Raw genomic sequence first — 23131 nt, forward strand, 5'->3', positions numbered from 1 at the left:
ACACATCGCATTAATAAATCACAACCTGTTGGGATTTTTAAAAAATAGGAACATGAGAGTGTATAGAGGGAGTGATAGAGAGAGTGATGAAACTTTCAGAGGAGAAGAAGTAGAAAGGGATGAGATGAAAAGTCGAAGAGAGAAAACAGCCGGAACCTTTAAACTCATTCAGGGAAACATCTTCAGCAAAGGACACGTTTCTTTTTCATGAAAAAATAATCCTTCTGGATATTGATCTGTCGTTTAGTTCGTCTTCTGTCCGTCTCATCTTCCTCTCAAAAGGTTCAAGGTCAAAGGTCACTGACCTCCCAAACCTCCCAAGACAGTTGCTGGAGGAATTATGTTTGTTGGATATCAGTCTATTCTTCAGAATTGGTACAAATGATCAATCGGACTAAAAAATGCATTGATTCAATTTTGATGTTGTGGAAGGACAAACTCTCCTCTCTTTCTTTCTCCCTTTCTCTCTCTCCCTTTCATTCTTTTGTTCTTTCTTTCTTCCCACTGGAAAGAAAGAGGGGGAGTGGTGTTTTCAGAAGTGTCAAAAGTCATCCGATCTATTTAATTACATGAAACTTTGTGGAGGGGTGGGGCATGACCAAAGATAGAATTCTTAAAATTTTGGTTTGGATCAAGGACTTTTTTTTTTCACTTCCTTGAGTATTGTGATATTTCAACAAATTCCTTGATTTCCCAGAGAAGAATTCAAGGATCTTGATTAAAAAAAACATCGGGCATATTTTAGCGCATTTCATTTTATTTAGCATAGCCACACACAACCAACAAAAAGTATTACAATTACCTCAAGAATGACTTCATCTAAATTATAAATTGCTATTAAAGACACATATATAAACCTCTCTTCTTTTTCACCCACCTTTCTCTCTCACTCTCTCTCTCTCACTCTCTCTCTTTCTCTCTCGCTCTCTCTCTCTCCCCCTCTCTCTCTCAGTCTGTTCTTCAGATTTGGTACAAATGTTCAATCGGACTAAAAAATCCATTGATTCAATTTTGATGTTGTAAGGACGAACTCTCCTCTCTTTCTTTATCCCTTTCTCTCTCTCTCTCTCTCTCTCTCCCTTTCTTTCTTTCGTTCTTTCTTTCTCCCTTTCTCTCTCTCTCTCTCTCTCTCTCTCCCTTTCTTTCTTTCTTTCTTTCTTTCTTTCTTTCTTTCTTTCTTTCTTTCTTTCTTTCTTTCTTTCTTTCTTTCTTTCTTTCTTTCTTTCTTTTTTTCTTTCTTTCTTTCTTTCTTTCTTTCTCTCTCTCTCTCTCTCTCTCTCTCAGTCTGTTCTTCAGATTTGGTACAAATGTTCAATCGGACTAAAAAATGCATTGATTCAATTCAATTCTCTCTCTCTCTCTCTCTACTTCCCTCTCTCCCTCTCTCTCTCTGTTTTGGCTTTTCCAGAGGGCGCAGCACGGGGTATTACGGTAACAGAGAAAGTGGGGGGAGACGGGGGCGGGCCCTAACCCTCCATGTGCGTCGCTGTTTGATTGACATGGCGGAGTCTCCCAGTACGCGTCGCGCCGCGCCAGCAGACAGGCAGGACTCGACCCTGGGAATAAAAAAACGCGCAGCTCCGTCTGTTTGAAGATTATTTTATTGCAGCGAGGTGAGTCCTTCTAACACTTCTAACCGAGAGGGGGGGCAGCAGGGACAGAGAGACAGAGGGACAGAGGGACAGAGGGAGGACGGGAAAATGGTGAAAAAGTTTTTTAAAGAAGTGCGTGCGTGCGTGTGTGTGTGCGTGTGAGAGAGAGGGAGTTCGGAGCAGTCTGAGCCACTGGGCGACGCGTAGAGAGTGTGTGTGGGGGGGAATAGGGGAAAACTTGCGGAACTTTTTTCTTGTTTAGAGGTAAAAAAATCCCCGGGTTTATTTCTGCTGTGAGGAGGAGAAGTGGCATGTTGGTCGGTCGGTTCGTGTCCAGATCCGTGGGTTCGATTCCTGCGAGTTCACCCAAGAATGTGTTTGTGTCTCAGATGGAGCGAGTGCGCAACAGGAGGAAAGGGAAAGAAAAAGCAAAGCAGCCTTTTCTCTCCCTCTTTCTCCTCTTTCTCTTTCTGTTCTCTTCTTTTCTGCAACAAAATCGCACCAGTTGTTGCGAACTTTGTGTCGTTTGTGTTGCGGCTAAAAAAACATCAGGAAATGGCCACTTTTGTAACTGCGAGGAAGAAAGAAAAAAAAATCAAAGTTGGAAAGGGAAGATGCTGAGGCAGTCAGATTTGACAGAGGAAGAGGGGGAAGGGGGGGGGGGTGGTGTGTTGCGAAATCATTGAATTGATACTATAGATAGGGGGGGAAGGGGGTGGGGGGGGGGTTGTTATATGGCACTGTTGGATAACTGTGCGTAAAAGCTTATAGCGACTTTTCCGTGGAGTGTGTGTGTGTGTGCTGCTGCAGCAGGAAAAGGGCTTTGGAGAAGAAGAAGAAAAAATAATCTCAACTCCAGCATATCCTAGCATTCCTTCCAGCCAGCCTCTCTCTCTCCCTCTCTCTCTCTCCCTCTCCCTCTCTCCCCCTCTTTCTCCCTCTCTCTCTATCAGAAACGACTACGTGTCTGTTTGTGCAGGGAAGACAAATCTCTCCCTGGCTCGCTGAGGCAGACGTGGAAATCAAACATTGGGTCTCTGCTGCCTTACGACACGATCGATTACCTGCCCTCCACGTAGCCACTCACACACACACACAGACACACATACACACACACACACACACACACACACACAGAGACACGCACACACACAAGCAGAGACACGCACACACTCGCACTCACTGGAGAAAAAAGAAATCCCTTCATTTGACTCGAGGAGATGTGGCAGAGAGAGAGGTTGGAAATTTCAAGATGCAAAAAAGAAAGATGACTCTTATTTTGGAAAACAGAGAGAGAGAGAAGTTAATGACAGGACTGAGTGGTTAATTATCATGCTGTCATGATTAGTGGTGGAGGTGGTGGTGCTGGTGGAGAGGGGGGTATAATTGGGGTTATGATTTTTGAGAATTTTATACACCCCCTTCTCCTCCTCCTCCTCCTCCTCCTCTTCTTCGTCCTCCTCTTCTCCCTCCTCCTCCTCCTTCTTCTTCTTCATGCTCTGTGGGCTCTGGATCCAGTGGGCACGTTGGAGAATATAGGCGAGGGGAAAAAATAACCTAACACTTCTCTGACACACACAGACACACACACACACACTGAGTCTTACTTTTTCAAGGAAGACAGAGAGAGAGAAAGAAAGAGAGAGAGAGAGAAGGAAAAGAAGGAGAAATCTGATCCCAAATAGATGACGTCAGATGACATTCCTTTGGTGGAAGGCTGATGTGGCCATGCGATTCTTTTTTTGCTTTGAAAAAACCGATATCGGACTCTTCTTTTAAAAAAAAAAAAAGAAGTGATGAGGGGATGGGGAGTAGATGAAGGGATTGGCCACCAGCTGAAAAAGGTGTGTTTACGATTATGGCTGTGAAGGAATTCTCCCTGTGGTGCATGAATGGGCAATTTATTCTGCTGCCACAAGTCAGGGCCGTTAAAACGTCTTGACATGGAAGTTCTCTGGGCTGCAGCACAGCAGGCCGAGCTGTGGACACTGGGGGGTGGGGGGGCAGGTAAAGCTTTAATTACACTCAAGTCCAGTGACGTGCACTTTTTTTTGGGGGGGAGGAGGAAAAAAATCGGAGGAAAAGGAACACGTCACAAGTGATTTCTTCACACTTCTCTGAGTGTAACCCCCCGACTCTCAGATTTCTGAAGTTACGCAACAGGTTCGGGTTTGTGGGATTTGGGAAGTCACTGCTCCACGGCCCCGGGTCGGGTCTCATTGTTCCTCTGGGGTTTCACTCAGTTTCTCTCAGTTTGATGCTAATCGTAGGCTCGCGGCTCCCAGCGAAGTGTTGCATGTGAAAGCTCTGCTGCAGAAGGAGTGAACTTCTCTGCAGCTCAAGTGACCTGATTTGTCAGAAGGTGCTTTCCTACAGGTTTTGGAAATTACATAAAGGTAAATAATGATCCCCACTAGGACTCTGGTTTTATTGTTTTGCTGTGTTTCTCCCAAGTGGGATCCTGTCATACTGTATACCTCAGCAACATGTCTATATGATGTATGCTATATCATGTATGGTGGTGTGTGCAGGTATGCAATGAAGGTATGAGTGGATATCATTATGTACTCACTTTGTTTTCTAATAGCTTCCTATTTTTGAGACAAATATGTGCAAAGTCTGTTATTAGAGTCAATTCTCAACCATATACTACTTGTTCCTGTATAAAGAAACATGTTTAATTTGCAATGTACCATGAAAAGTTTAATAAAAACTTAAGTTGAAAAAAAAAAAAAAAAAAAGAAGGTGCTTTCCTCCTCCTGAAGAAGAAGACGTGTGTGTTTCCACGCGCTCCTCCCTCCTCAACACAAGCTGCACCGGGGTTAATATCACCGAGCAGTGTTCTCTGAAAGCTGAGCCGCTTGGAGCTTCGGCGTTGATACACAATAAGAATGTAAACAAAGCTCACAGGCCGGAGAGGTTACGAAACCCCCCCCCCCCTGCCCCCCCCACCCCTCCTCACATGTGTTGGTGCTGCGTTCGGAGCAACTTCAGTGAAAGCAAAAAAGTTTTAGATGAGCGATTAGTTTGGCGTTTTTTTTTTTAAATGGCAGCTTTTACATGGCAGTGCTTTATGTGTGTGTGCTGCGGTGGAGCGCCTGCAGGAATGTGGTGCGAGAGGGGGGGTAGGGGGTGGGGGGGGGTAATGTAAGCAGGGATTTGTGCTCAGAACTGATGCAATTGCAGGGCAAGTGATTTTTCTGTTTGAGCCAAAACGTGTGTGTGTGTGTGTGTGTGTGTGTGTTTTATTTTAGTACGCTGCAATTATGTAACGGAGGAGAAGGAGCAGTGTTTAGATGGGAGTCAGGTTGAAGGAGGGGAGCAGCCATTGTTGCTTTGGCCTGTTTCTCCCTTTCACAAAGGGCCAGGGGGGGTTTGAATGAAGTTGTGTACAAGTTAACAACCTGGGTTTTGTAACCAGCAGCTTGGTCACACAGGTAGAACCCGGCTGCTCCCGGTCAGCGCCCACACTTTGCCCTGCTCTGTAACTTTCCTGCTGCTTCATCTGATCCCACTTCATCAGTTTGTCACTTTGTTTTATTCCACTTAAGTGCTTGAGTCAAAAACATGTCCCTTCTCTGGGGAGGTAAAAATAACGCCGACCACTCCAGTGACCCGCCGTGACCCCGGTGTGACGGACCGGCTGCGCTCCGGGAGGATTTGCCCGTGACATTGTGAGAGAGGTTATTCTCAGCCCGGTGAGGAAGTGGCTCCCATGTTTCCATGAGGACTCGTGACGGAAGTCGTCTCTGCATCACCTCGGACGTCATCTCGTGTTCTCCGTGTTCCACCTGCACCACCAGCCCAAAACCTGCAGGTTCGCCCAGTGGAGAAATGGGGTCAGGGCAGGGGCAGGATGGATGCTCGGCCGCTCTGTGTGTGTGTGTGTGTGGATGCGTGTCTGACTGGTAACCTCCAACATGTTATCCTAGGGCTTCTGTTACCGACCTGCGCTTGTGTGTCGGGAACAGAAGCTGGAGCAGCGATAGGGTTACACAGACAAGACAATGCGTACCCTGGATAGTGTGCGAGAGCATGTGAACGAGAGGCGGAGAACAAGAGGAGGGCTTCGGATAAACCTGCTCACCGTTTGCTTCCTGTTGCATCGGGTGCCATGGAGTCCCGGTCCTTAACTGTGCCAGTCTGACGTCTCAGTGACGGGTACAGCTGCCAAACCCGGGCACGCTGAATTATACATCTTGGAAGGTGTTGATGGATTGATAGAAAATAAATTGTCAGGTCGTAAAGTGGCTGAAATGATTATTTGAATCTAATAAGCAACTAGTTTCAAGAGCATTAACAAATCCTCTCTTCTCGTATGTTTGCGTGACAATAAACTGAATCATCAGAAGTTTTATAAACCAAAGGAGTTATTCATGAATCCAGAAAGTATCTTCAGGTCAGGGTTAGGCTGAGGACAGTGAAAGTAATTGTTCGCTGCAGTTTTATTCAGGATATATCATGAAACTGGTGCAGAAGCCCCGGAAGCTGTTGAAAGTGCCGACATGACATATGCTCAGTTTGTGCAGATTCAGTATCGGTTCATCCACCATTCATCATCTGCAATTTCTGCAACTCCTGCGAATAAGCAGCTGCAATTACGATGAATATTAACCGATGGTGAAATGCTCTGTTAGTCGCGGATCCGTCGCCCAGATTTGGAATTTTCCCACCCAGTAATTGTCGGGCCTCTGCATCGCGTCTGCAGTTTGTACGAAGTCTGTTTTTCGGCCTGGACCATCTGTTTTTCTCTGAATGCAACAGGTGTGTTTCCCAGAAAGTTCGCCGGCTTCGCTGTTACTGTAAAATATATAAAAAGTGCAGTTCAGCCGAGTGAGTAGGAAAGAGGTTTTCTCATTGGAGGGTTGGATGTGAGGAGGAGGCGCCGCTCGGCTGTGAGGTCAAGGGCCCGACACCTGGAGGGACGGGAGGAGGATGTCTGCTCGTCCTCCTCTCGTCCTCCTCCCATCCCTCTGTCGGCCTCATGATGCTCAGTGAGGACACGCTGGTTTGTCCATAGACATATATAAGGCTAGATGCCTCGGCCAATGGAGCCGAACGTCACCACATGGCGGCCATCTTGCTGAGGGCGGCTCGCTCACCCATAACATTGTGTTGTAGTGGTGCATACTTTTTAAATAAACATAACTTGCTTAATTTTCAACCGATTTTTAAACTGTTTGGTTTGTTATAAACGTCAGAGATGTAGTTATGACCAGTGTTGGTCAAGTTACTTCTAAAAAGTAATTAGTTACAGTTACAAATTACTTCTCCCAAAAAGTAATTGAGTTAGTAACTCAGTTACCACATTGTTAGAGTAATTAGTTACTCAGCAAAGTAACTGTGGCGTTATTTTTCATGTTTTATAACGCTGTTACGTTCTGTAACATCTTTATCGTCAAAGATGTTTATATTAACTGATTGAAGAATAAAAACACTATATACAGTATTTTAGAACATTTGGTATTTATTTGAACTCAATAGATTGCAGCCTGCCATATGATGCATAGAATTAAAACATATAAAAATAAATATTGAAAATAAAATTCAAGTGCAAATGTAAACTTGGGTAAAAAGAAACAAAGGAAAATCTGGCCATTAAGTAGTGTGAGAAGTAGTGCCGGTACTTCCAGTTATTGAACGCTACTTTTGAATTTCCCTGGCTCGTCGCCATTGTCGCTGTCTTGAGCTGTAGTCAGAGCGTGCAGTGAGACAGCTCTCTCCACGCAGCTGGGGTGTAATATTGTAACGGATCGAGAGACCCCCCCCCCCCCCACCAGAGTGTTGTTTGACAGCCGTCGCCGGATGATGACGTAGCGAGCGACGTCAAGCCTATTCATTGGTGGAGAAGGAGTCGCAAGGGACAGGAGAAAGCGGAAGTGCGGAGGAAGCCGGCAAACAGCGTCGGGGACTGCGGAGTCGCTGCTGGTTGAGATCGCCGACTGACCGCTTCATTCAACCAAATTGTAGTAACGCGCCACTTTACATTATCAATAACGATAACGGCGTTGTAACGATGACAAAAGTAATTAATTAGATTACTCCGTTACTGAAAAAGAACTCCGTTAGTAACGCCGTTATACTTAAACGCCGTTACTCCCAACACTGGTTATGACACTGCATAAATTATTTAAAAAATAACATAATTATTCAAACGTCATAACTACATCTCTGACGTTAATAACAAACCAAACAGTTGAAAAATCGGTTGAAAATTGAGCAAGTTATGGTTATTTAAAAAGTACGCACCACTACAACACAATGTTGTGCAACAATGCAACGCGGCCGAGACATCTAGTGTTTATATATGATATCTATGGGTTTGTCCCTGTGGTGCAGGAGGCTGGTGTGTGTTTACCTTGAGAACAGTTACTGCTGCTGCCGCTGTGACATGTGACAGAGAGCAGAGGAGCTCGTCCATTAGCTAAACTTACATCATCCCATGTTTTATGAACTTTTAAAAACAGATGGAGAGACACTTTTACATCCATGTCATCCATTATTGCTGCTTTTATTATTTAGCTTTATTATTTAACCCTTATTTTCTCAACTAATTAGGAATTATTTCTTTCTTTTATTAAATAGTCATGATAGGAGAAAGTGCTTGAATTACCTATACATTTTTTTATTAAACGTTTATTTTTATGTTTATGGTTGTAAAATATGACAATTACATTTATTTTTTACGAGGTTTTGTAAATGATATCTTAGGAATGTCAGTTGCCGATATATTTTTATCACAGTTAATTATGTAGGTGAATGGAAGGAGCATTTCCAGGTTTATCAGGATTTACTTCACGACTCATCGCGTATGAGGGAAAGTACGATTATTCACAAAGTCAACCCCCCCCAACCCTCAAAACAGAAAAACAACTTTATGACCTATCCCACGACAGCAGCTGTTTATCTGCTCGATACTTTCACTTTCCATTTCCCAGCTTCTCACTCCTCTCTCTCTCTTTCTCTCTCTGTCTCTCTTTCTTGGTCTCGCTTTCTCTCCCATATGAACGGTGGCGTTTTGTTGAAGTATCCCAGCATCTCGTGTTTGCTCGGCACGGAGCTGTAATGTTTACCCTCCTCCTCTCATTCTCTCCGTCTCCCTTCCTCTCTCCTTCCCGGCCTCTCTCTCTCGTTCTCCAGAGACCCGTCTCTCCCCCCTGGGTTTTTTTTTTTTTGTCTCACTTGATAATTTCCTGCATTGTTGACAGTTGATTTAGACGAAGATAAAAGAAGCCTTTCAACTTCTCTGCCACCCCACCTCCCTCCTCCTGTCTCCTTTTCCCCTCATTGCACACTCTCTTCCTCTCCTCTCCTCCTCTCCTCCTCTCCTCCTCTCCTCCTCTCCTCATCTCCTCCTCTCTTCCTCTCCTAAAAGAACAGATTTCCTAAACAATTCAATATCAAGTAAACAGTTTCATAACAAATAACTTATCCCGCCCTTGACTTCTCTGCTTGCTCATGGCTAAAAGCAATAATTTGTAGGGCTGCAACAAATGAAAAATGAAAAGTATTTCCAGACTTCTTAGAAAAATGTGAAAAGAATGTCCAGCATCAGACCAAGGACTTCACATGTCTGGTTTGCTTTGACTCTGACTGTGCAAGACAAGGTCTTATATTAGTATTGAAGGTATTGATTGACATAATGTGGCATTTGCATAGAATCTTTCATGTTCCATATGGAAGATTCATCACATCACAGTCGGCTTTAGAAAATGTTGTTGGCTTTTGCTTCTTCTTTTACTTAATGTATTAAATATGTTATTATGGCACTGTAATAATGTTGAGTATCTGTTGTTGTTGAATGGAGAACATACAGTGATTGATTAAAGATGTTTATCTGTGGTAATGATGCTCATCCTGGACCCTTCTCTTCCCCTCTCCTCTCCATCACCTTCTCTTTCATCTCACCCCACATCCCTTCTTCCCTTCCTTCAGCTGAACTATCATGTGAACCTCTAATATAATATTTTGTAGTTTGTATCACGGTTTGGTGGATGGAGCCACTTGTCCAGTTTGTTCACGTTATCAACGAACAACTATGCTGAGTAAAGATTTTTGCAGTAGCCACAAGATTAAATCATAAAGAAATAGATCATTCTAGGTCAGATCAAAGAAATCCTTCATACTTGAATGTGACAATCGTATTCTACGTTTAACTTTAAATACAACGAGCAAAAATAAAATTGATGGTTACTCAGCACTTGGCACATATGTGTGTTTTTGGTTGCTACAATAACAGTGGGGGTGTGTGGTATCAGATGTTTCAAAGTCTGTGTTGTCAGTGATGTTAGTCAGTAGGTGAAATGTCGCACTTGATGCCATTTAAGGTCAAGCAGAGATCATCCCTGTGCTGCTTCTCTGCAGCTTTGAGTCATTGCTCATCACTTGGTGTCATTTAAAGGTCCTGACAGCGGCTGCAGCAGAGAGGCAGACTCACATATGAGGAGGAGAGGAGATTATGGAAGTGAAAAAAGTTATACGATTTATATAAAATTATTTGGAATGTAGAAATTATGTTGTCGAAGTTGTCAGGAGCTGGTAAAGTCTTGTGGACACACGCATGCAGGGAAGCTGGAGCTGGATGTGTAGCGTTCGGTCGCCCTGCCCCACTCGTTCTCTTACACAAGTTCCTCGGGGGTGTCGTCCATAGAAGCCGCTTGTTGAAGAGCTGCTCATGGTGTGTGTATGTGTGTGTGTATGTGTGTGTGTGTGTGTGTGTGTGGTCAGCTGGCCAAAGGGATCAAGCGTGCACCTGTACACACACATACACACACACACCGCCCTCCTCACACACACGCACCAAACATACACCCGAGCAGAGTTGACTTTACGTGCCTGCATTAGCATGCCAGGCGTGTTGGTGTTGCTTGTTGGCGGGCCCATGGAAAGTTCCGCCACTCGTTAATGACTGTTGTCATGCCTGACTGTGAGCGTTCTGCCTGTGTGTGTGTGTGTGTGTGTGTGTGTGTGTTCGATTGGAGGAACTGAATCCATAACTGCTACTATTTTAGATGGTTATACCCCCTTGGAATTGGAACAGATTCGTAGAAGACATTTTCAAGCATTTTTCTGTTTGTGTGACTGTGTATGTTTGTGGATGTTTTACATGTTGGCGGGTTTGAACGTCCCCGACCTGCAGGTTCCACTGAAGTCTGTGTTTTTTAATGCAAAGCCACATGTTTTATTGCTTTTCCCTTGTTAGAACACCCCCCCACCCCCCTCTCCAGGGCATGCAGACACACACTGACCCCTCCTCACACCCGGCCTGTCGTCCACCCACCCCGGATCCACATACCTGGCCCCTCTACCTCTTGTCCCTTTGTCTCTCACGGCACATTTCCACAAAGTTAAGTCGGTTGAAAATGCTGGTCGCAGTTTTCTGAAGTTTTCAAAAAGTTTCCCCAACCGAGTTTAAGTTCATAATCTAGGGGTGAATTGCTAAATCTCGTGTTGCATAAGAAATGGAGCAAACACAGCAACTGAAACAATCTGTTAATGTTTTGCTTTTTCAAATTTCGATTTCATGCTTGCAAAATCAGCTCACTGCATGAAAGTGATTGCAGGTTAACCTCAGTACCTGTGTTATGTAATTACACCATTGTAACGGCAGGTATTGGTGTATTGAAAAAGTTTGATTTACTCACGTAGTATTTTTTATATATTTAATATTTAGTTTTTTCACATTATCCAGCTCGATTCTGACATTACCTAAGTTCCCCCATTTTTCTTCACTTCTTCCCTTCTTGCCCTCAAGCTGGACCCCCCCCCCCTCCACACCCCCCACAAATCACTAAAACATCCCAAATACACACACACACTGACACACACAGAGACATGCAGACAGGCAGGCAGAAACACACAAAACCACACTCGCACACCCACATCCCTAGTGTGTGAAATCCTGAGGCTGATTGAGGAAGAGGAATGTGACCTCCTGACCTCAGGCTGTGGGGAGGGGTGTTATAAATATGTGTGTGTGTGTGTGTGTGTGTGTGTGTGTGTGAGTGTGAGTGTGAGTGTGTGTGTGTTTGATGTTGCGGAGCAAGTGATTGTATGTACACTTTCCATTGGCTTGCTATTCCCAGAAGTGTCCTCTCTTGTTTTTCACACCAATTTAGTTTTGGTGTAATGGATTCAATTCGGCCGCCTGCACATTCATAAACACAACTGAGAACCAGTCATAGCATAAAACCTCTAAAGAGCCATTCATTCACTATTTACTTGCTCTGTGGTGCATTAAAATATTGTGTGGGAGAGAGAGAGAGAGAGAATGTGTGTGTTTGTGTGTGTGTGAGCTTCTATCTCAGACTCAGTTGCTGTCTTGTCTGTGAGAGAGGAGACAGGTTTCTCATGTAGGTGTGACTAAATAGTCTTTCTTTCTCAGCACATACACACACACACACACACACACACACACACACACACAGACAGACACACACACACCACCCACCGAGCAAGCTTTTTCATGGCTCATAAAACTGATGATCTGAATATCTCTTGGTGGTTCGTCGGTGTTTGTTAGAGAGAGAGAGAGAGTAAGAGAGAGTAAGGGGGAGTAGAGTTTACTTATTGACCTGGCATAGCTGTCTTAATTAAGACTCATGGCATGCAGCCCTGACGCTGCGTGGCGTTAGCTGTAGCGGCCGTGTAGCCGGACGGCAGCAGGTCCCATCGCAGTGAATGTGGACTCACTGTCTGGACTCTGTGGCTCTCCTCCTTCACTCCTCCTTCACTCCTCCTTCACTTCAACACTCGTTATTTAGAGCCGATTGGGCCGATTGTAGTTTGTTGCGTTGAAATCCATGGTGATGCAGAGGGCCCAGGGATGGAGAGACGGAGCAGCGGACTTCACAGCAGAGATAAAACAGATAAAAGTGTCTCTCTGCTGTCGGCTGGTCTCCTCAGCAGCAGCCTGGTGTAACACCGGTGGTTAACCCTTTTGCGAGTTTCCCAACACCTCACGCTGTAGCTGTGAGAATCGAAGCGGCTAAAAGAAACAAGTCACACTCTGCACCTCTGCCTCCAAACACACAATATAAACAGTGATGTGTGAAATACACGTCTTTTTGTAGTATAGATTCACTGAATATATATAAAAGGTGGGCAAGGCCCATCACACTGTCATGGAGCGTCAATACATCCTCAGATCTCACACACACACACACACACACACACACACACACACACAGACACACACACACACACATGCAATATTGTGTCGGGAGTCTGATTCCTGTGCATTCAGTGGTAGAACTTTGGGTTTTGGGCTCCGACTCCAGGGACCCATTAGCTGAGATGTTTATAGCGGATTTTACAGTTGAAGCTCCACAAAAGTTATATATTTTTTCACTTTGTGTAACCTTGAGCCAAATCATACTCCAAACCTGTGCATGTGAAGACGTTGGTCCCGAGGAACTACACAGGGAGGAATCTGCAGCTGTGGTGTTTTGGTTTTGGAGCCCGGGCTCTTCTGTACGTTTTTCTGGCTGCAGTGTGAGACTGAAAATATTCCCCCGCTGCCTGCCAGGGTATACAATGTATTGTGTGTGTTTATGTATGTGTGTGTGCTTGTTTTTGTGTATTGGAACTCCAGCGTGCCTGTGTTCACCCACACGTTGTGCATGTGGGTGTTTGCGAGGGCCTGTGTGTGTCTGTGAGCCGCCGTGCACGCCGAGGAGGAAGTGGCTGTGTTTGTTTAAACTAAGCACGCTCAGCCATGTGGGACAATTTAGCGGGAATGAGAACCCCCACTCCACTCCCCCCCCACTCCCCTTCAAGCATGCATTGCTCTCCTCCCCCCACCCCACCCCACCTCACCCCACCCCCAAAAGCCTCTGAATGGGCGGCTGTCTTTTGAAAGCTCAGGGGTTGTTTGGGAAGTCGGGGCCAGGAGGTGGTGGTGGGGGGGGGAGTAAGGATGAAGGGCGGAGGAAGAGGGGGAAGAATGAGGGCAAGGGGGAATGCTGAGACAGGTTAAAGCTGGAAGAGGGGCCGAGGAGGGGGAGAGGGGAAGATAGAGAGGAGGAAGGTAGAGAGAGAGAGAGAGAGAGAAGGAGAGAGAGAGAGAGCACTGGTGCGTAGTAGAAATCAAAGTGCAGCTATTGTGCTTTGGAAGTTGTGTTTTTATGTTTTGAGTTTTTTCCGGATGTAGGTATGTATCCTTCTGTTCGTCCTAATCCCGTGAACATGATATCTCCAGAATGCCCCTGAAGGAATTGCCTCATTTGGTGCAAACATCCACTTGGACTCAAGGATGACCTGAATTGAATCCGGGGGTCAAAGGTCAAGGGCACGGTCACGGTGGCCTCACAAAGTATTTTTAATGTTGTTCTCGAACGTGATATCTTTAGATCGGCTTGAGAAAATATCTTCAAATTTGGTAGAAATTTTCACTTGGACTCAAAGAAGAAGTGATCAGATTTTTGAGGCCTATAGGTCAAAGTCCAAATTCACAGTGACCTAATATAACTGTTCTTTAGTATATGAATCTGGAAAAGAAATATGTAAGAATATGCACACAAAAAAAATGCACTGGTTGGCGTAGGGCATACAACCGCAGTGCAGTCATTTGATTGTGAAAGGCATGCAACCACTGAAGTCCTACACAACACACACAGCCTTATCTGAGACGCCACTTGAAAAGAATCCAGCTCTGTGGGGAAAAACACATCGTATTTACGCTAACGGGCTGCATTACATGGAACCAACGGCATTACACAGCAATAAGGAGCGGACCGGCCCGGGCAGGAGGTTGTGGTGGATGAGGACATTCAGAGGAGACATGAATAAAGATGTGGAGCTGATGCAGAGCTGGCACTGTGTGCTGCCATGCTAGAATAATGTTGTCATGTCTGGGATGTAAATGAAAGTCTGATGCGTGTTTTAAGGCATCCGTTTCATGTGGCTGCATGAATTAGAGAAGAAAGACAGAGAAGGGAGGTTTGAACCTGAGTTGAGTTCACTCTGTCTTCACATCTCCATGGTGACAAGGAGAGATATCACAATAGCATGTACAGAAATCTAACAAATGACTGGCTTTGCCTTTATATATGTCTGCTTTTCATATCTGGCTTGTTGGCATGTTTCTCTGCTGGTGTTTCTATCTCTGACACTGCAAGTTAAATGTCACACTTCATTTGACTGTCACGACCTTTTAACCTGCACAACCCATAGCAGGTATTTGCATATTTGTGATTTGGTTAATAGTTTAAAGATCATCTGAGTTCAGTGGTGCTGTGTCCATAAAACGTTGCCCCAAGGCTAAAGGTATAAAGACATTCCCTGCATAAATGTTTAAGAAATACTAGACACTTAAATGTGTTTTTTGATCAGTATCAACGTTAATGTGTTGAACATGGCTCATAAAAGCACCTAGTGTGTCAAACTGCCTGAGCAGAGTCAAGTTAACACATTCTCTGGACTTTCTCAGACTTTTTAATTTGCGTTCACACCCGATCGCCTCCGGAGAGAACACGGGAGGATCTGTGGAGTTCTCCTTCAGCGAGCCTCCCAGTTGACTTGTGTGTCCACCGCCCTCCATGCTACCCGCCCCCCCACCAGTCAGCCCAAGTCAGCTTTTAGTCTGGCGGCTTGTGGGATCAGCCTCCCGGTGTGTGGCCCGCCTGAGCCTGGGAGAGCCGAGGTGTTAGGGAGGGGTTTTGCTGTGAGCTGTCCTCAGGCCTGCTGCTCCTCTCTGGGCCGCGGAGCGCTCAGCCCTCAGCCTCTCTGGATCTGATAGAGCAACGTCTCAACTGTGTTTGGGGGAGGAAGTGAGCGAGCGAGGGAGGGAGGGAGGGGAGAGACAAAAGGAGAAGGAAAAAAAAAAATCTGGAAGCGCTGCCATGAAGAAGAGTGAGTCATGTTCATGTGCTTGTGGGAGAATAGCCACTTCCTGTGTGTTGAACACACGCAAACATCAATACAGTTGTTTTCCGAAGGCGTTTTGATGTTAACGGGGATAATGAAGACGGAGGTGTTGGTCGGCGTCGGCCACAAACATGGCGGCGTTGTTATGGACGCTGATGAGGCTGATGGAAAACAATGAGGACAATTACAAAGGGTTTAATGATGATTATCAGGGCGGGGGGGTGGTTTCGTGTTTGTGCCGGTCTATTAATGGTTTTGCCGGGTGTGTGGTCCCGTGCACCCGAACCTCCAGCATCTGTAAATCACACGAGCCGGAGTCTGGCTGATGTGATTGGTGGAGACGTCAGTGTCTCTGGGCGAGATAAACGATATCGGAAAGTCACTTTGTCCCCCCCTCCCTTCCCACCCGTGTTTGCATTTGATCTGTTTATCCTCCGACTCCCACACCAGCTCCCACATCATTTCATTTTATGATTTTCTCAGTTCTCGTTTCTCCTCCTCTCCTCTACCGAGTTACGTCGCTGCTTACGTGGCAGCGTTGGACTGTCAGGGCCTCTACTGTGGGTTTACTGCCTGCTGGCCTCTGCACAACCACACACACACACACACAAACACACAAACACACACACACACACATGGCCAGCCCTCAGCCGTACAGCTGCAAGAGGGAGGGATGCACACATCTGTTGGAGCCGTGTTAATATGAAGCTAACACACCGACCTCCCCTTGCAACACAGAGCGGATTGTATGTGCTCTGCCTCCGTGAACGTTTCAAACTGGCTTCTCCCGACTCTTAATTTGGTGGACTCATTCAATTTAGTCTCTCACCCTACAATATCTCACACAGACACACACACAGACACACACAGACACACACACACCACACTGCCTGTCGTCTGTGGTATGACAGGCAGGACTAATGTTTGTTCAGGAGCAATAACACAATTAGAATTCCACACATTTCTCCCTCCACACACACACTCAACCTCCGGCCCCCTCCCTATCTCCTCTTTCCCCTCACCTCCTCCTCCTCCTCCTCTTCTCCTCTCTCTCCCCCCCCCCTCTCATCTTTCCATCCTGCCTCCCTGGGTTAACAGATTGCTGTCAGTTCCACCTTGCACAGACAGACAACAGACGGTATTGATTTAATAAAACCGCAGCATTGCTTTGTTTTCCACCAAACTGCAGAGCTGGGTCAGTCACTTGTTTGTGTGTGTGTGTGTGTGTGTGTGTGTGTAAGTGTGTGTGTGTACTTTATTCTTTGGATGGATCGACTTCCACTTAGGATTTGAAACATGATCACCTGTATCTCACACACACACGCACACACTGGAAGTACGCTCCCACTGCTCCTGACCTGATAGCCATTTCCTCTTCATTTTGTTCACAAGGAAAACTGATGCCTCACCTACCCCTCCCTCCCTCCTTCCTCCCTCCCTCTCTTCCTCATCCTTTCTCACCCTCTCTCCTCCCCGGCTCCTTTTCTTTCTCCGCACTCCCTTTACCGTCTTTCTCCACCTTTCTTTCTCTGTGACCCTGTTTTGTGTTCCTCTCTGTGTGTGGAGGGTGTTGTCTTGATCCTGAGTGTTTGTGTGTGTGTGTGTGTGTGTGTGTGCGTGTGCACGTTATGTAACTGTAGTCTCTCCCTGGGAATGGGCCGCCGTTTCTTTGAGCGACGCTTGCACCTCCCGCCCACTTCTCCGACTGCAGCCAATGAGCGGAGCCGACCAGTTCCCATCAGCCAGTGGGAGAGCGGAGCCGTGTTTTGACAGGGCAGCGGAATGCGAGAGAAGGCGGAGTCTTTCCAGGAAGTGGATGGCAATAGAGTCAGATCCTGGAGTCTTTGGCTTAGCTACTTATTTGGCACCCTGGAACAGACTGAAAGTCATTGCACTCTTTCAGTGTGGAAACAGGCTGACTCTGACTGTTAGAGGTTTGTGTTTTTAAATGTGTAAAACAGCATCCTGCTTCATTTGTTCCTTCTCAGTAACGGAAGGAGGAGTTAGACGAGTACATTCTGCCTTTTGAGTCATTTAAAGATATCTGACGTTGGACTTTGTGACAGCGAAGAAAGACGACTGAGTCCACTGAGCTGACGTCTTTGGCTCGTCTGTTTCTGGCCTGTGCTCCTGGAAACCAGCCCTGATGAGAGGATTGGATGGGTGGGTAGATGGATGAGAGAATGACAGGGGAGAAAGGCTTCGCCCAGGGTACTCATTTTGTGTCTGTGGAGGGCGAGGGATGGAAGGGGGGGGAGAGAAGTGCTGAGCTGGTCGTTTACCAGGCTGAGTCCTGACTTGTCTGTAGCTCCGGCTGCACTCAACTATCCGCAGAATGTTTGGTATTTGGAGGAAACCGGAAAAAAACGAGACAAGGGGGAAGAGAGAAAAACATGAAAGAGAGAGAATAGTTCTCTGGGAGAAATAATCAAGGAAAAAGATTGAACACAGTTATTTTTTATGGAGCTTAATCTTGAACTAATTAGATACAGCGTGATGGTTTGAGATTTCATCAGAAAGTGGCACTGGGAGAGTCGGGGTGTATTCTGCATTTCTTCGAACAGACTGCAGATTCTTAATAGCTCCACATCTGCCATGAGTTATGTGCGAGATTCAGGCAACAACCGCAGCGTAACCTTGGAGACTCGTTTGCATTCTGTAAAAAGTGGAGAAATGCTCGTCCATGCGGGGAATGCGGGACGTGGCAATGACAAAACTTCCAAAACTGCAGCATTGTTGTGATAAGCAGAGCAAGGAGCCAGAATCTGGAGGAGAAAAAAGGCCCCTGGATACAGAGCACAGCCGTTTAGACCCATGGACTGTTTGTGTTTAATTCTCAGTTGGGGGATGTATTTTGAATTGAGTTTTTCATCGATATCCTCATTCTATGCACATACCCCGGGTTTGGCAGGTTTGCCTCCACCCCAGCATGCGTCTTTCTGGAAATTCAAGCAATCTCACATTTAAGATTACCTGAAAGTTTTTAAAGACTTGCTTAAAATCAAAATATAAGTATCAGCATCTGGCTGGTGAAAGTCCTTCGTTCACCGTCAACGATGTGTTTTCATGAGGTGCTGGATCTCATCTGTTTCAGTGGGGGGGGTGAAAGGTGCCCTACAGGCCTCAGTTCAATGAGTTTGGAGAGAAGCTTGTTCATACATGGTTTGCGAGTGGAGCCTGTGTGTGTGTGTGCGCTTGGATGTGTCCGTTGCATTCCTCTCCACCCGTTCCAAGTTCTTCTTCGTCGTGGATGACATGTCATTACCGCAATTACAGGGCAAGAGGACTCCGACCATACACACACACACACACACACACACACACACACACACACACACACACACACACACACGCAAGGCACACATACAGAGGCCTGCACACTTAAAAGCCCCTGCATGAATCCATGTGCGCACACACACAAACACACTCTCTCTCACACACACACACACACATGCAAACCCCCCCATACACACACACTCACGCACACATGCAAACCAAATGCATGCAGTCATCCTGAAGAACGCGCTGAATCTCTAAATTTTGTTTCAGACACTTCCCCTTTGTTCCTCTCTTTCAGCCTCTCAATGCACAAACTCTCTCTACCTCTCTCACACACAGACAGACACACACACACAGACACACACACACACACACACACACTGGCTGCATATGTGCAGGAAAGCTGGGCCGACATGGGAACGAGAAGAGGTTCCATCTTTTATAAATCCCCTCTCTGTCTTTCCCAAGTGTGTGTGTGTCTCTGTGTGTGTGTGTGTGTGTGTGTGTGTGTGTGTGTGTGTGTGTGTGTATGTGTGCATTCATGCTCCCCTCAAAAGTACGCACAAGTCCAGCATTCCTCTTTGCCTTCCTCTCCACCTTTTTTTCTCTCACCCCCCCTCCCCTCTCCCCCTCCCCCCTTCTCTGCTTCTCCCCCACATCCACTCCATCTCTCTCTTTCCTCTTGTGAAAAGGTACTCAATATGTGTGTGTGTGTGTGTGTGTGTGTGTGTGTGTGTGTGTGTGTGTGTTTTAGAGAGAGGGGGTGAGTCGGGGAGGAGAGGGAGGGAACAGGTCTCTCATGGACTGAATACCTTTTGTAAAAGGAGCTGGGGTTGAATGGGAGTGGTGTTGGTGGCAGTTTCCCACCATATTTAGAAGCTACCCCCTTTTCTCCAAACACACACCACCCGCACACACAACGTTGTGTGTCTGTGTGCATGTGCAGTGAATGCCGGCACAGATTCAAGTTGTCAGCTGATAAGAAGGGACTTGGATCAATCCCAGTCGTTTTTGGTTTACGCTGTGTTTGTGAAAACAAGCATTGTGTGTGTTTGTTTGTGTGTGTGTGTGTGTACTGGGATGAATAGACAATCATTTAGTTCTGACTCCTGTGATCTTTACTCCGTGCCTCACACAACCAGGATGAGGAAAAGGACACCTACACCTGCGTCTCTCCGTTATCTCCATGCTTTTATTTCACCACATTTACATTCACATTACGTCCTGTTGCTGATAACAGTGATATGAAAGATCTATTTCTGTATCTGTCAAAGCTCTATCTCTGCACATGTGTGATGAATGAGCTTCCAGTCTGTGACTGACTTATTCATTAGTGAACTCTCATCGGGTTCGTCCCTTGTTGTCATTGATATCCCGGCTGCAGATGCTCATGACTGTTCAACCACATGATTACAAAGAACAACATTACCTTGAATTCCATTTTAAGTTGAGACTCAGTTTCAATTCTGCTTCTCGAGTTGTTTCCCTTTTATTGTTTGTTTTATTACCAGTTGAATCCACATTCAGGACAATCTGCAGCCCCCGATAGAATCTCAGAAAGTTCAAGTTAATAATACAGGTTAAATACAGGTTAACGACCTACAGTCTTTATTTTCCATTTGTTTGTCCCTCTGTCTTTTGTTTTGTACTTTTGCAACTTGTGAGAAAAACTCTAGAACCTCCATAAACTCAGTCAGTCACAAAAAATTTGCAGTGTTTTTAAGAGTTAAATATCTCCACTGCTTCCTAGGAAATGTGAATGTTGGGCAAAATAAATCTGCTTTCAGATATGAACTGATCTCTGCAGATCCTCAGTGTATTTCCTCCAGAGGACGTGCACGTGGGAATGCAAAAGTCCGAGTGAGAGGCTCCGGCTCCACCGCTGGATTCCCCGTGAACGATCTCCACACGTTACCTCCTGCCTCTGTCTGCTGCGCCCGGCTGCTCCACCGCTCGCCTACATAATGCGGAGGAACTGTTGCTGTTGTGAACGTGTCTGTAAAGTCCGTATCCAATTCTTTGGACTTCTCTGAAAACGGCTCAAGAAAAGCTGCGATGGTTATTTCCAGCCCCCAATAAGACCTGTTAAAGTAGTGACACTATGGAGCACAGCACTGGTTTTTAAATCCTCCTGATGGTATTTAAAAATGGCAGTGATGTAATATTCTTGCAAAGCTTGTGTATTAGCACCTAAGCACTTTCAGTACTGTAAACTCTGTCCCTGTATTTTTCAGCCGAATCAAACAGTAATATTTTGGTTGCAAAGACAAAAACAAAATCAGAACCAACTTACAGCTCCTGAGTTCATGGTAGAGAGTTCCCAAAGTCCCCGAAAAGTTGGTGTTCTGCATTAAAGAGTTGCATTTAGTCTTTCTCTCTGCTCGTGGATATCAGTGGAGTGCGTGTCTGGCTCTGGTTTCTGTGCTTAATTGTTATCCAGGGCAGGAAGCAGCAGTTCCTCTTGGTGGTCTGACCACAGTCGGTCCGAACAGGCCACAGTGAAGCGTCACGTCCAGCCATGATGTTTGTATTTAGCGAGATTTGATTCCCTCACACGATATGTTTCCCTCTTCTGCACATCAGGGTGTTTGTGTTTATCCCTTTGATATCACCATAAAAGATCTGTGGCGGCTTATAAATCCTCTGCAATAACGCTAATGTGAAATAACACTAAGCAAAGGGGAACATAAAACATCTGCAGCTAAATGCGGCCCATTAAATTCTGAATTGTATTTCAGGACACATAAAAGTATTCAACATTCCTAGAAAAAGCACCATCTTGTCAGTGTGAAACTCAGACAGACGCATTCCTCCGATGAAAAACATCAGCAGCTCTGCTTTCAATTCAGGTTTTTATGGCTCAAACTGCTTTCAGCCGAAGTTTCTGGACTTTTAATAGATTTCTATCATCTTCCCTTCCTGCCCGCTGGTCATAGTTCTTTTGGGGACAGAAGAATTAAATGTGAAATCAATGCTTGTGTCTTTCCTAAGAAGGACTCGTCACATCTGTCATGTGTGAATCATGTATCATGCTTCCATACAGAGACTGAGACCAAATTAAACCCTGAGCTAAGTTTGGAATAAGGCAGTTTGCGAGCTGTGAGCTACGCAGGATAAAATATAGGAGAAGTTTATCAGTCGGTGGCTGGTGGTGAATTGTGTTGAAGCCTGAGGGAAAGTCAACAAACAATAGCCTGTCGTGATTGATTCTCGTATCTAAATGTGCAGAAGGACAAAAGGAGCTTGGATTATATTATAATCAACTCCCTCGAGCCTAAAGGGAAACTACAGGGGAAAGGCTTCAAGGCTGTTTTCATGGCCATGGGGATTTTATATTATTATTATGACAAAATAACAGTTTCTATGCTTCTGTAGACGAATGAAACGGAACATTACTTCTCATATTTGAGCTTTTTCTTACTACGTAGATCTAACAAAGCCACTTACTGCAGAGGAAAAACCCGACTGAGGACAGCCAGACCAAGCTTATGTATTGATTCAGCATTACAGTGCACGACCTGTGCCAGGACGTGACTAACTCTCACCTCCACAGCTGCAGGAATTAAAAAGCAGCCGTCAGCTTGTGCAGCGAAGTAGACAAGCGGGGGTGGCGTGCATGTGTAAGAGTCAGTACTCAATGAAACTCAGTGATTAAACTTCCTTAAAGGTCCAGTGTGCAGGATTTAAGGGGATCTGATGAAAGGAAGTTCTCTTATAGCTCTTTATATCTACAGAGGGAGTGGGTCCTCTTCCACGGCGTCATCCGTGTTCCACCACCATGTTTCTACAGTGGCCCAGTGCTCTAGAGAGGACCAGTTTGAGTTTTATGTTGTGTTAAGGCCACCGTAGATTATCTGGATAGGGTCGGCGGAGGGGTTTCTGTTGGTCGCAATCTGCACCTTCACCACTAGATGCTGCTCGGCTGTGCACACCTGGTCCTTTTCTCTTTTTTTTCATCTTAGTGCCGTGCGAGTCCACTTCCCACATTTGTTGTTTCAAATTTGCCGTTGTTTGCAAGATCATGACACCGCAGCCACCGCGATGATTCTGCAGCGACGAGGCACAGTGTCGTTTATTTTTGTCCTTGCTATAATTCAAGACTAGTTTCCGAGACCAAATTTATTCTGAGTAAAAAAAATGTCATTCTCGGGAGGTTTTCGCCTGTTTGGAGGTTGCACAAATGTGTGCTTGTCTGGGTGTGTGTGTGTGTGTGCTTGTATTTCTATGACTGTGTGTGAGAGGGTCGAGAGAGAGAGAGAGAGAGAGAGAGGTGTGAAGCAGTCGACTGGAAGTAAGTCAGACAGTCTGCTCGGAGGTTGTGAATATCCTTTATGCTTCATCAGGATGGACACACTCTTTGGGCGTGTGTGTGTGTGAATGATGAATGACTCTAT

The 23131-nt window shown here is 45.6% G+C and overlaps 1 protein-coding gene across 2 annotated transcripts in view; it reads left to right on the plus strand.

Moving 5' to 3' along the window:
- Positions 1 to 1483: 1483 nt before the first annotated feature.
- Positions 1484 to 23131, plus strand: part of fndc3ba (fibronectin type III domain containing 3Ba) — a 99038-nt gene continuing 77390 nt past the window's right edge. For both annotated transcript variants that reach the window (XM_061083261.1, XM_061083262.1), the window contains exon 1: positions 1484 to 1613. The gene's annotated coding sequence lies outside the window, so the exon portion shown is untranslated. The remainder of the gene's footprint in view (positions 1614 to 23131) is intronic.

This window comes from Limanda limanda, chromosome 12, assembly GCF_963576545.1.
Source record: "Limanda limanda chromosome 12, fLimLim1.1, whole genome shotgun sequence".
NCBI classification, from domain to species: Eukaryota; Metazoa; Chordata; class Actinopteri; order Pleuronectiformes; family Pleuronectidae; genus Limanda; species Limanda limanda.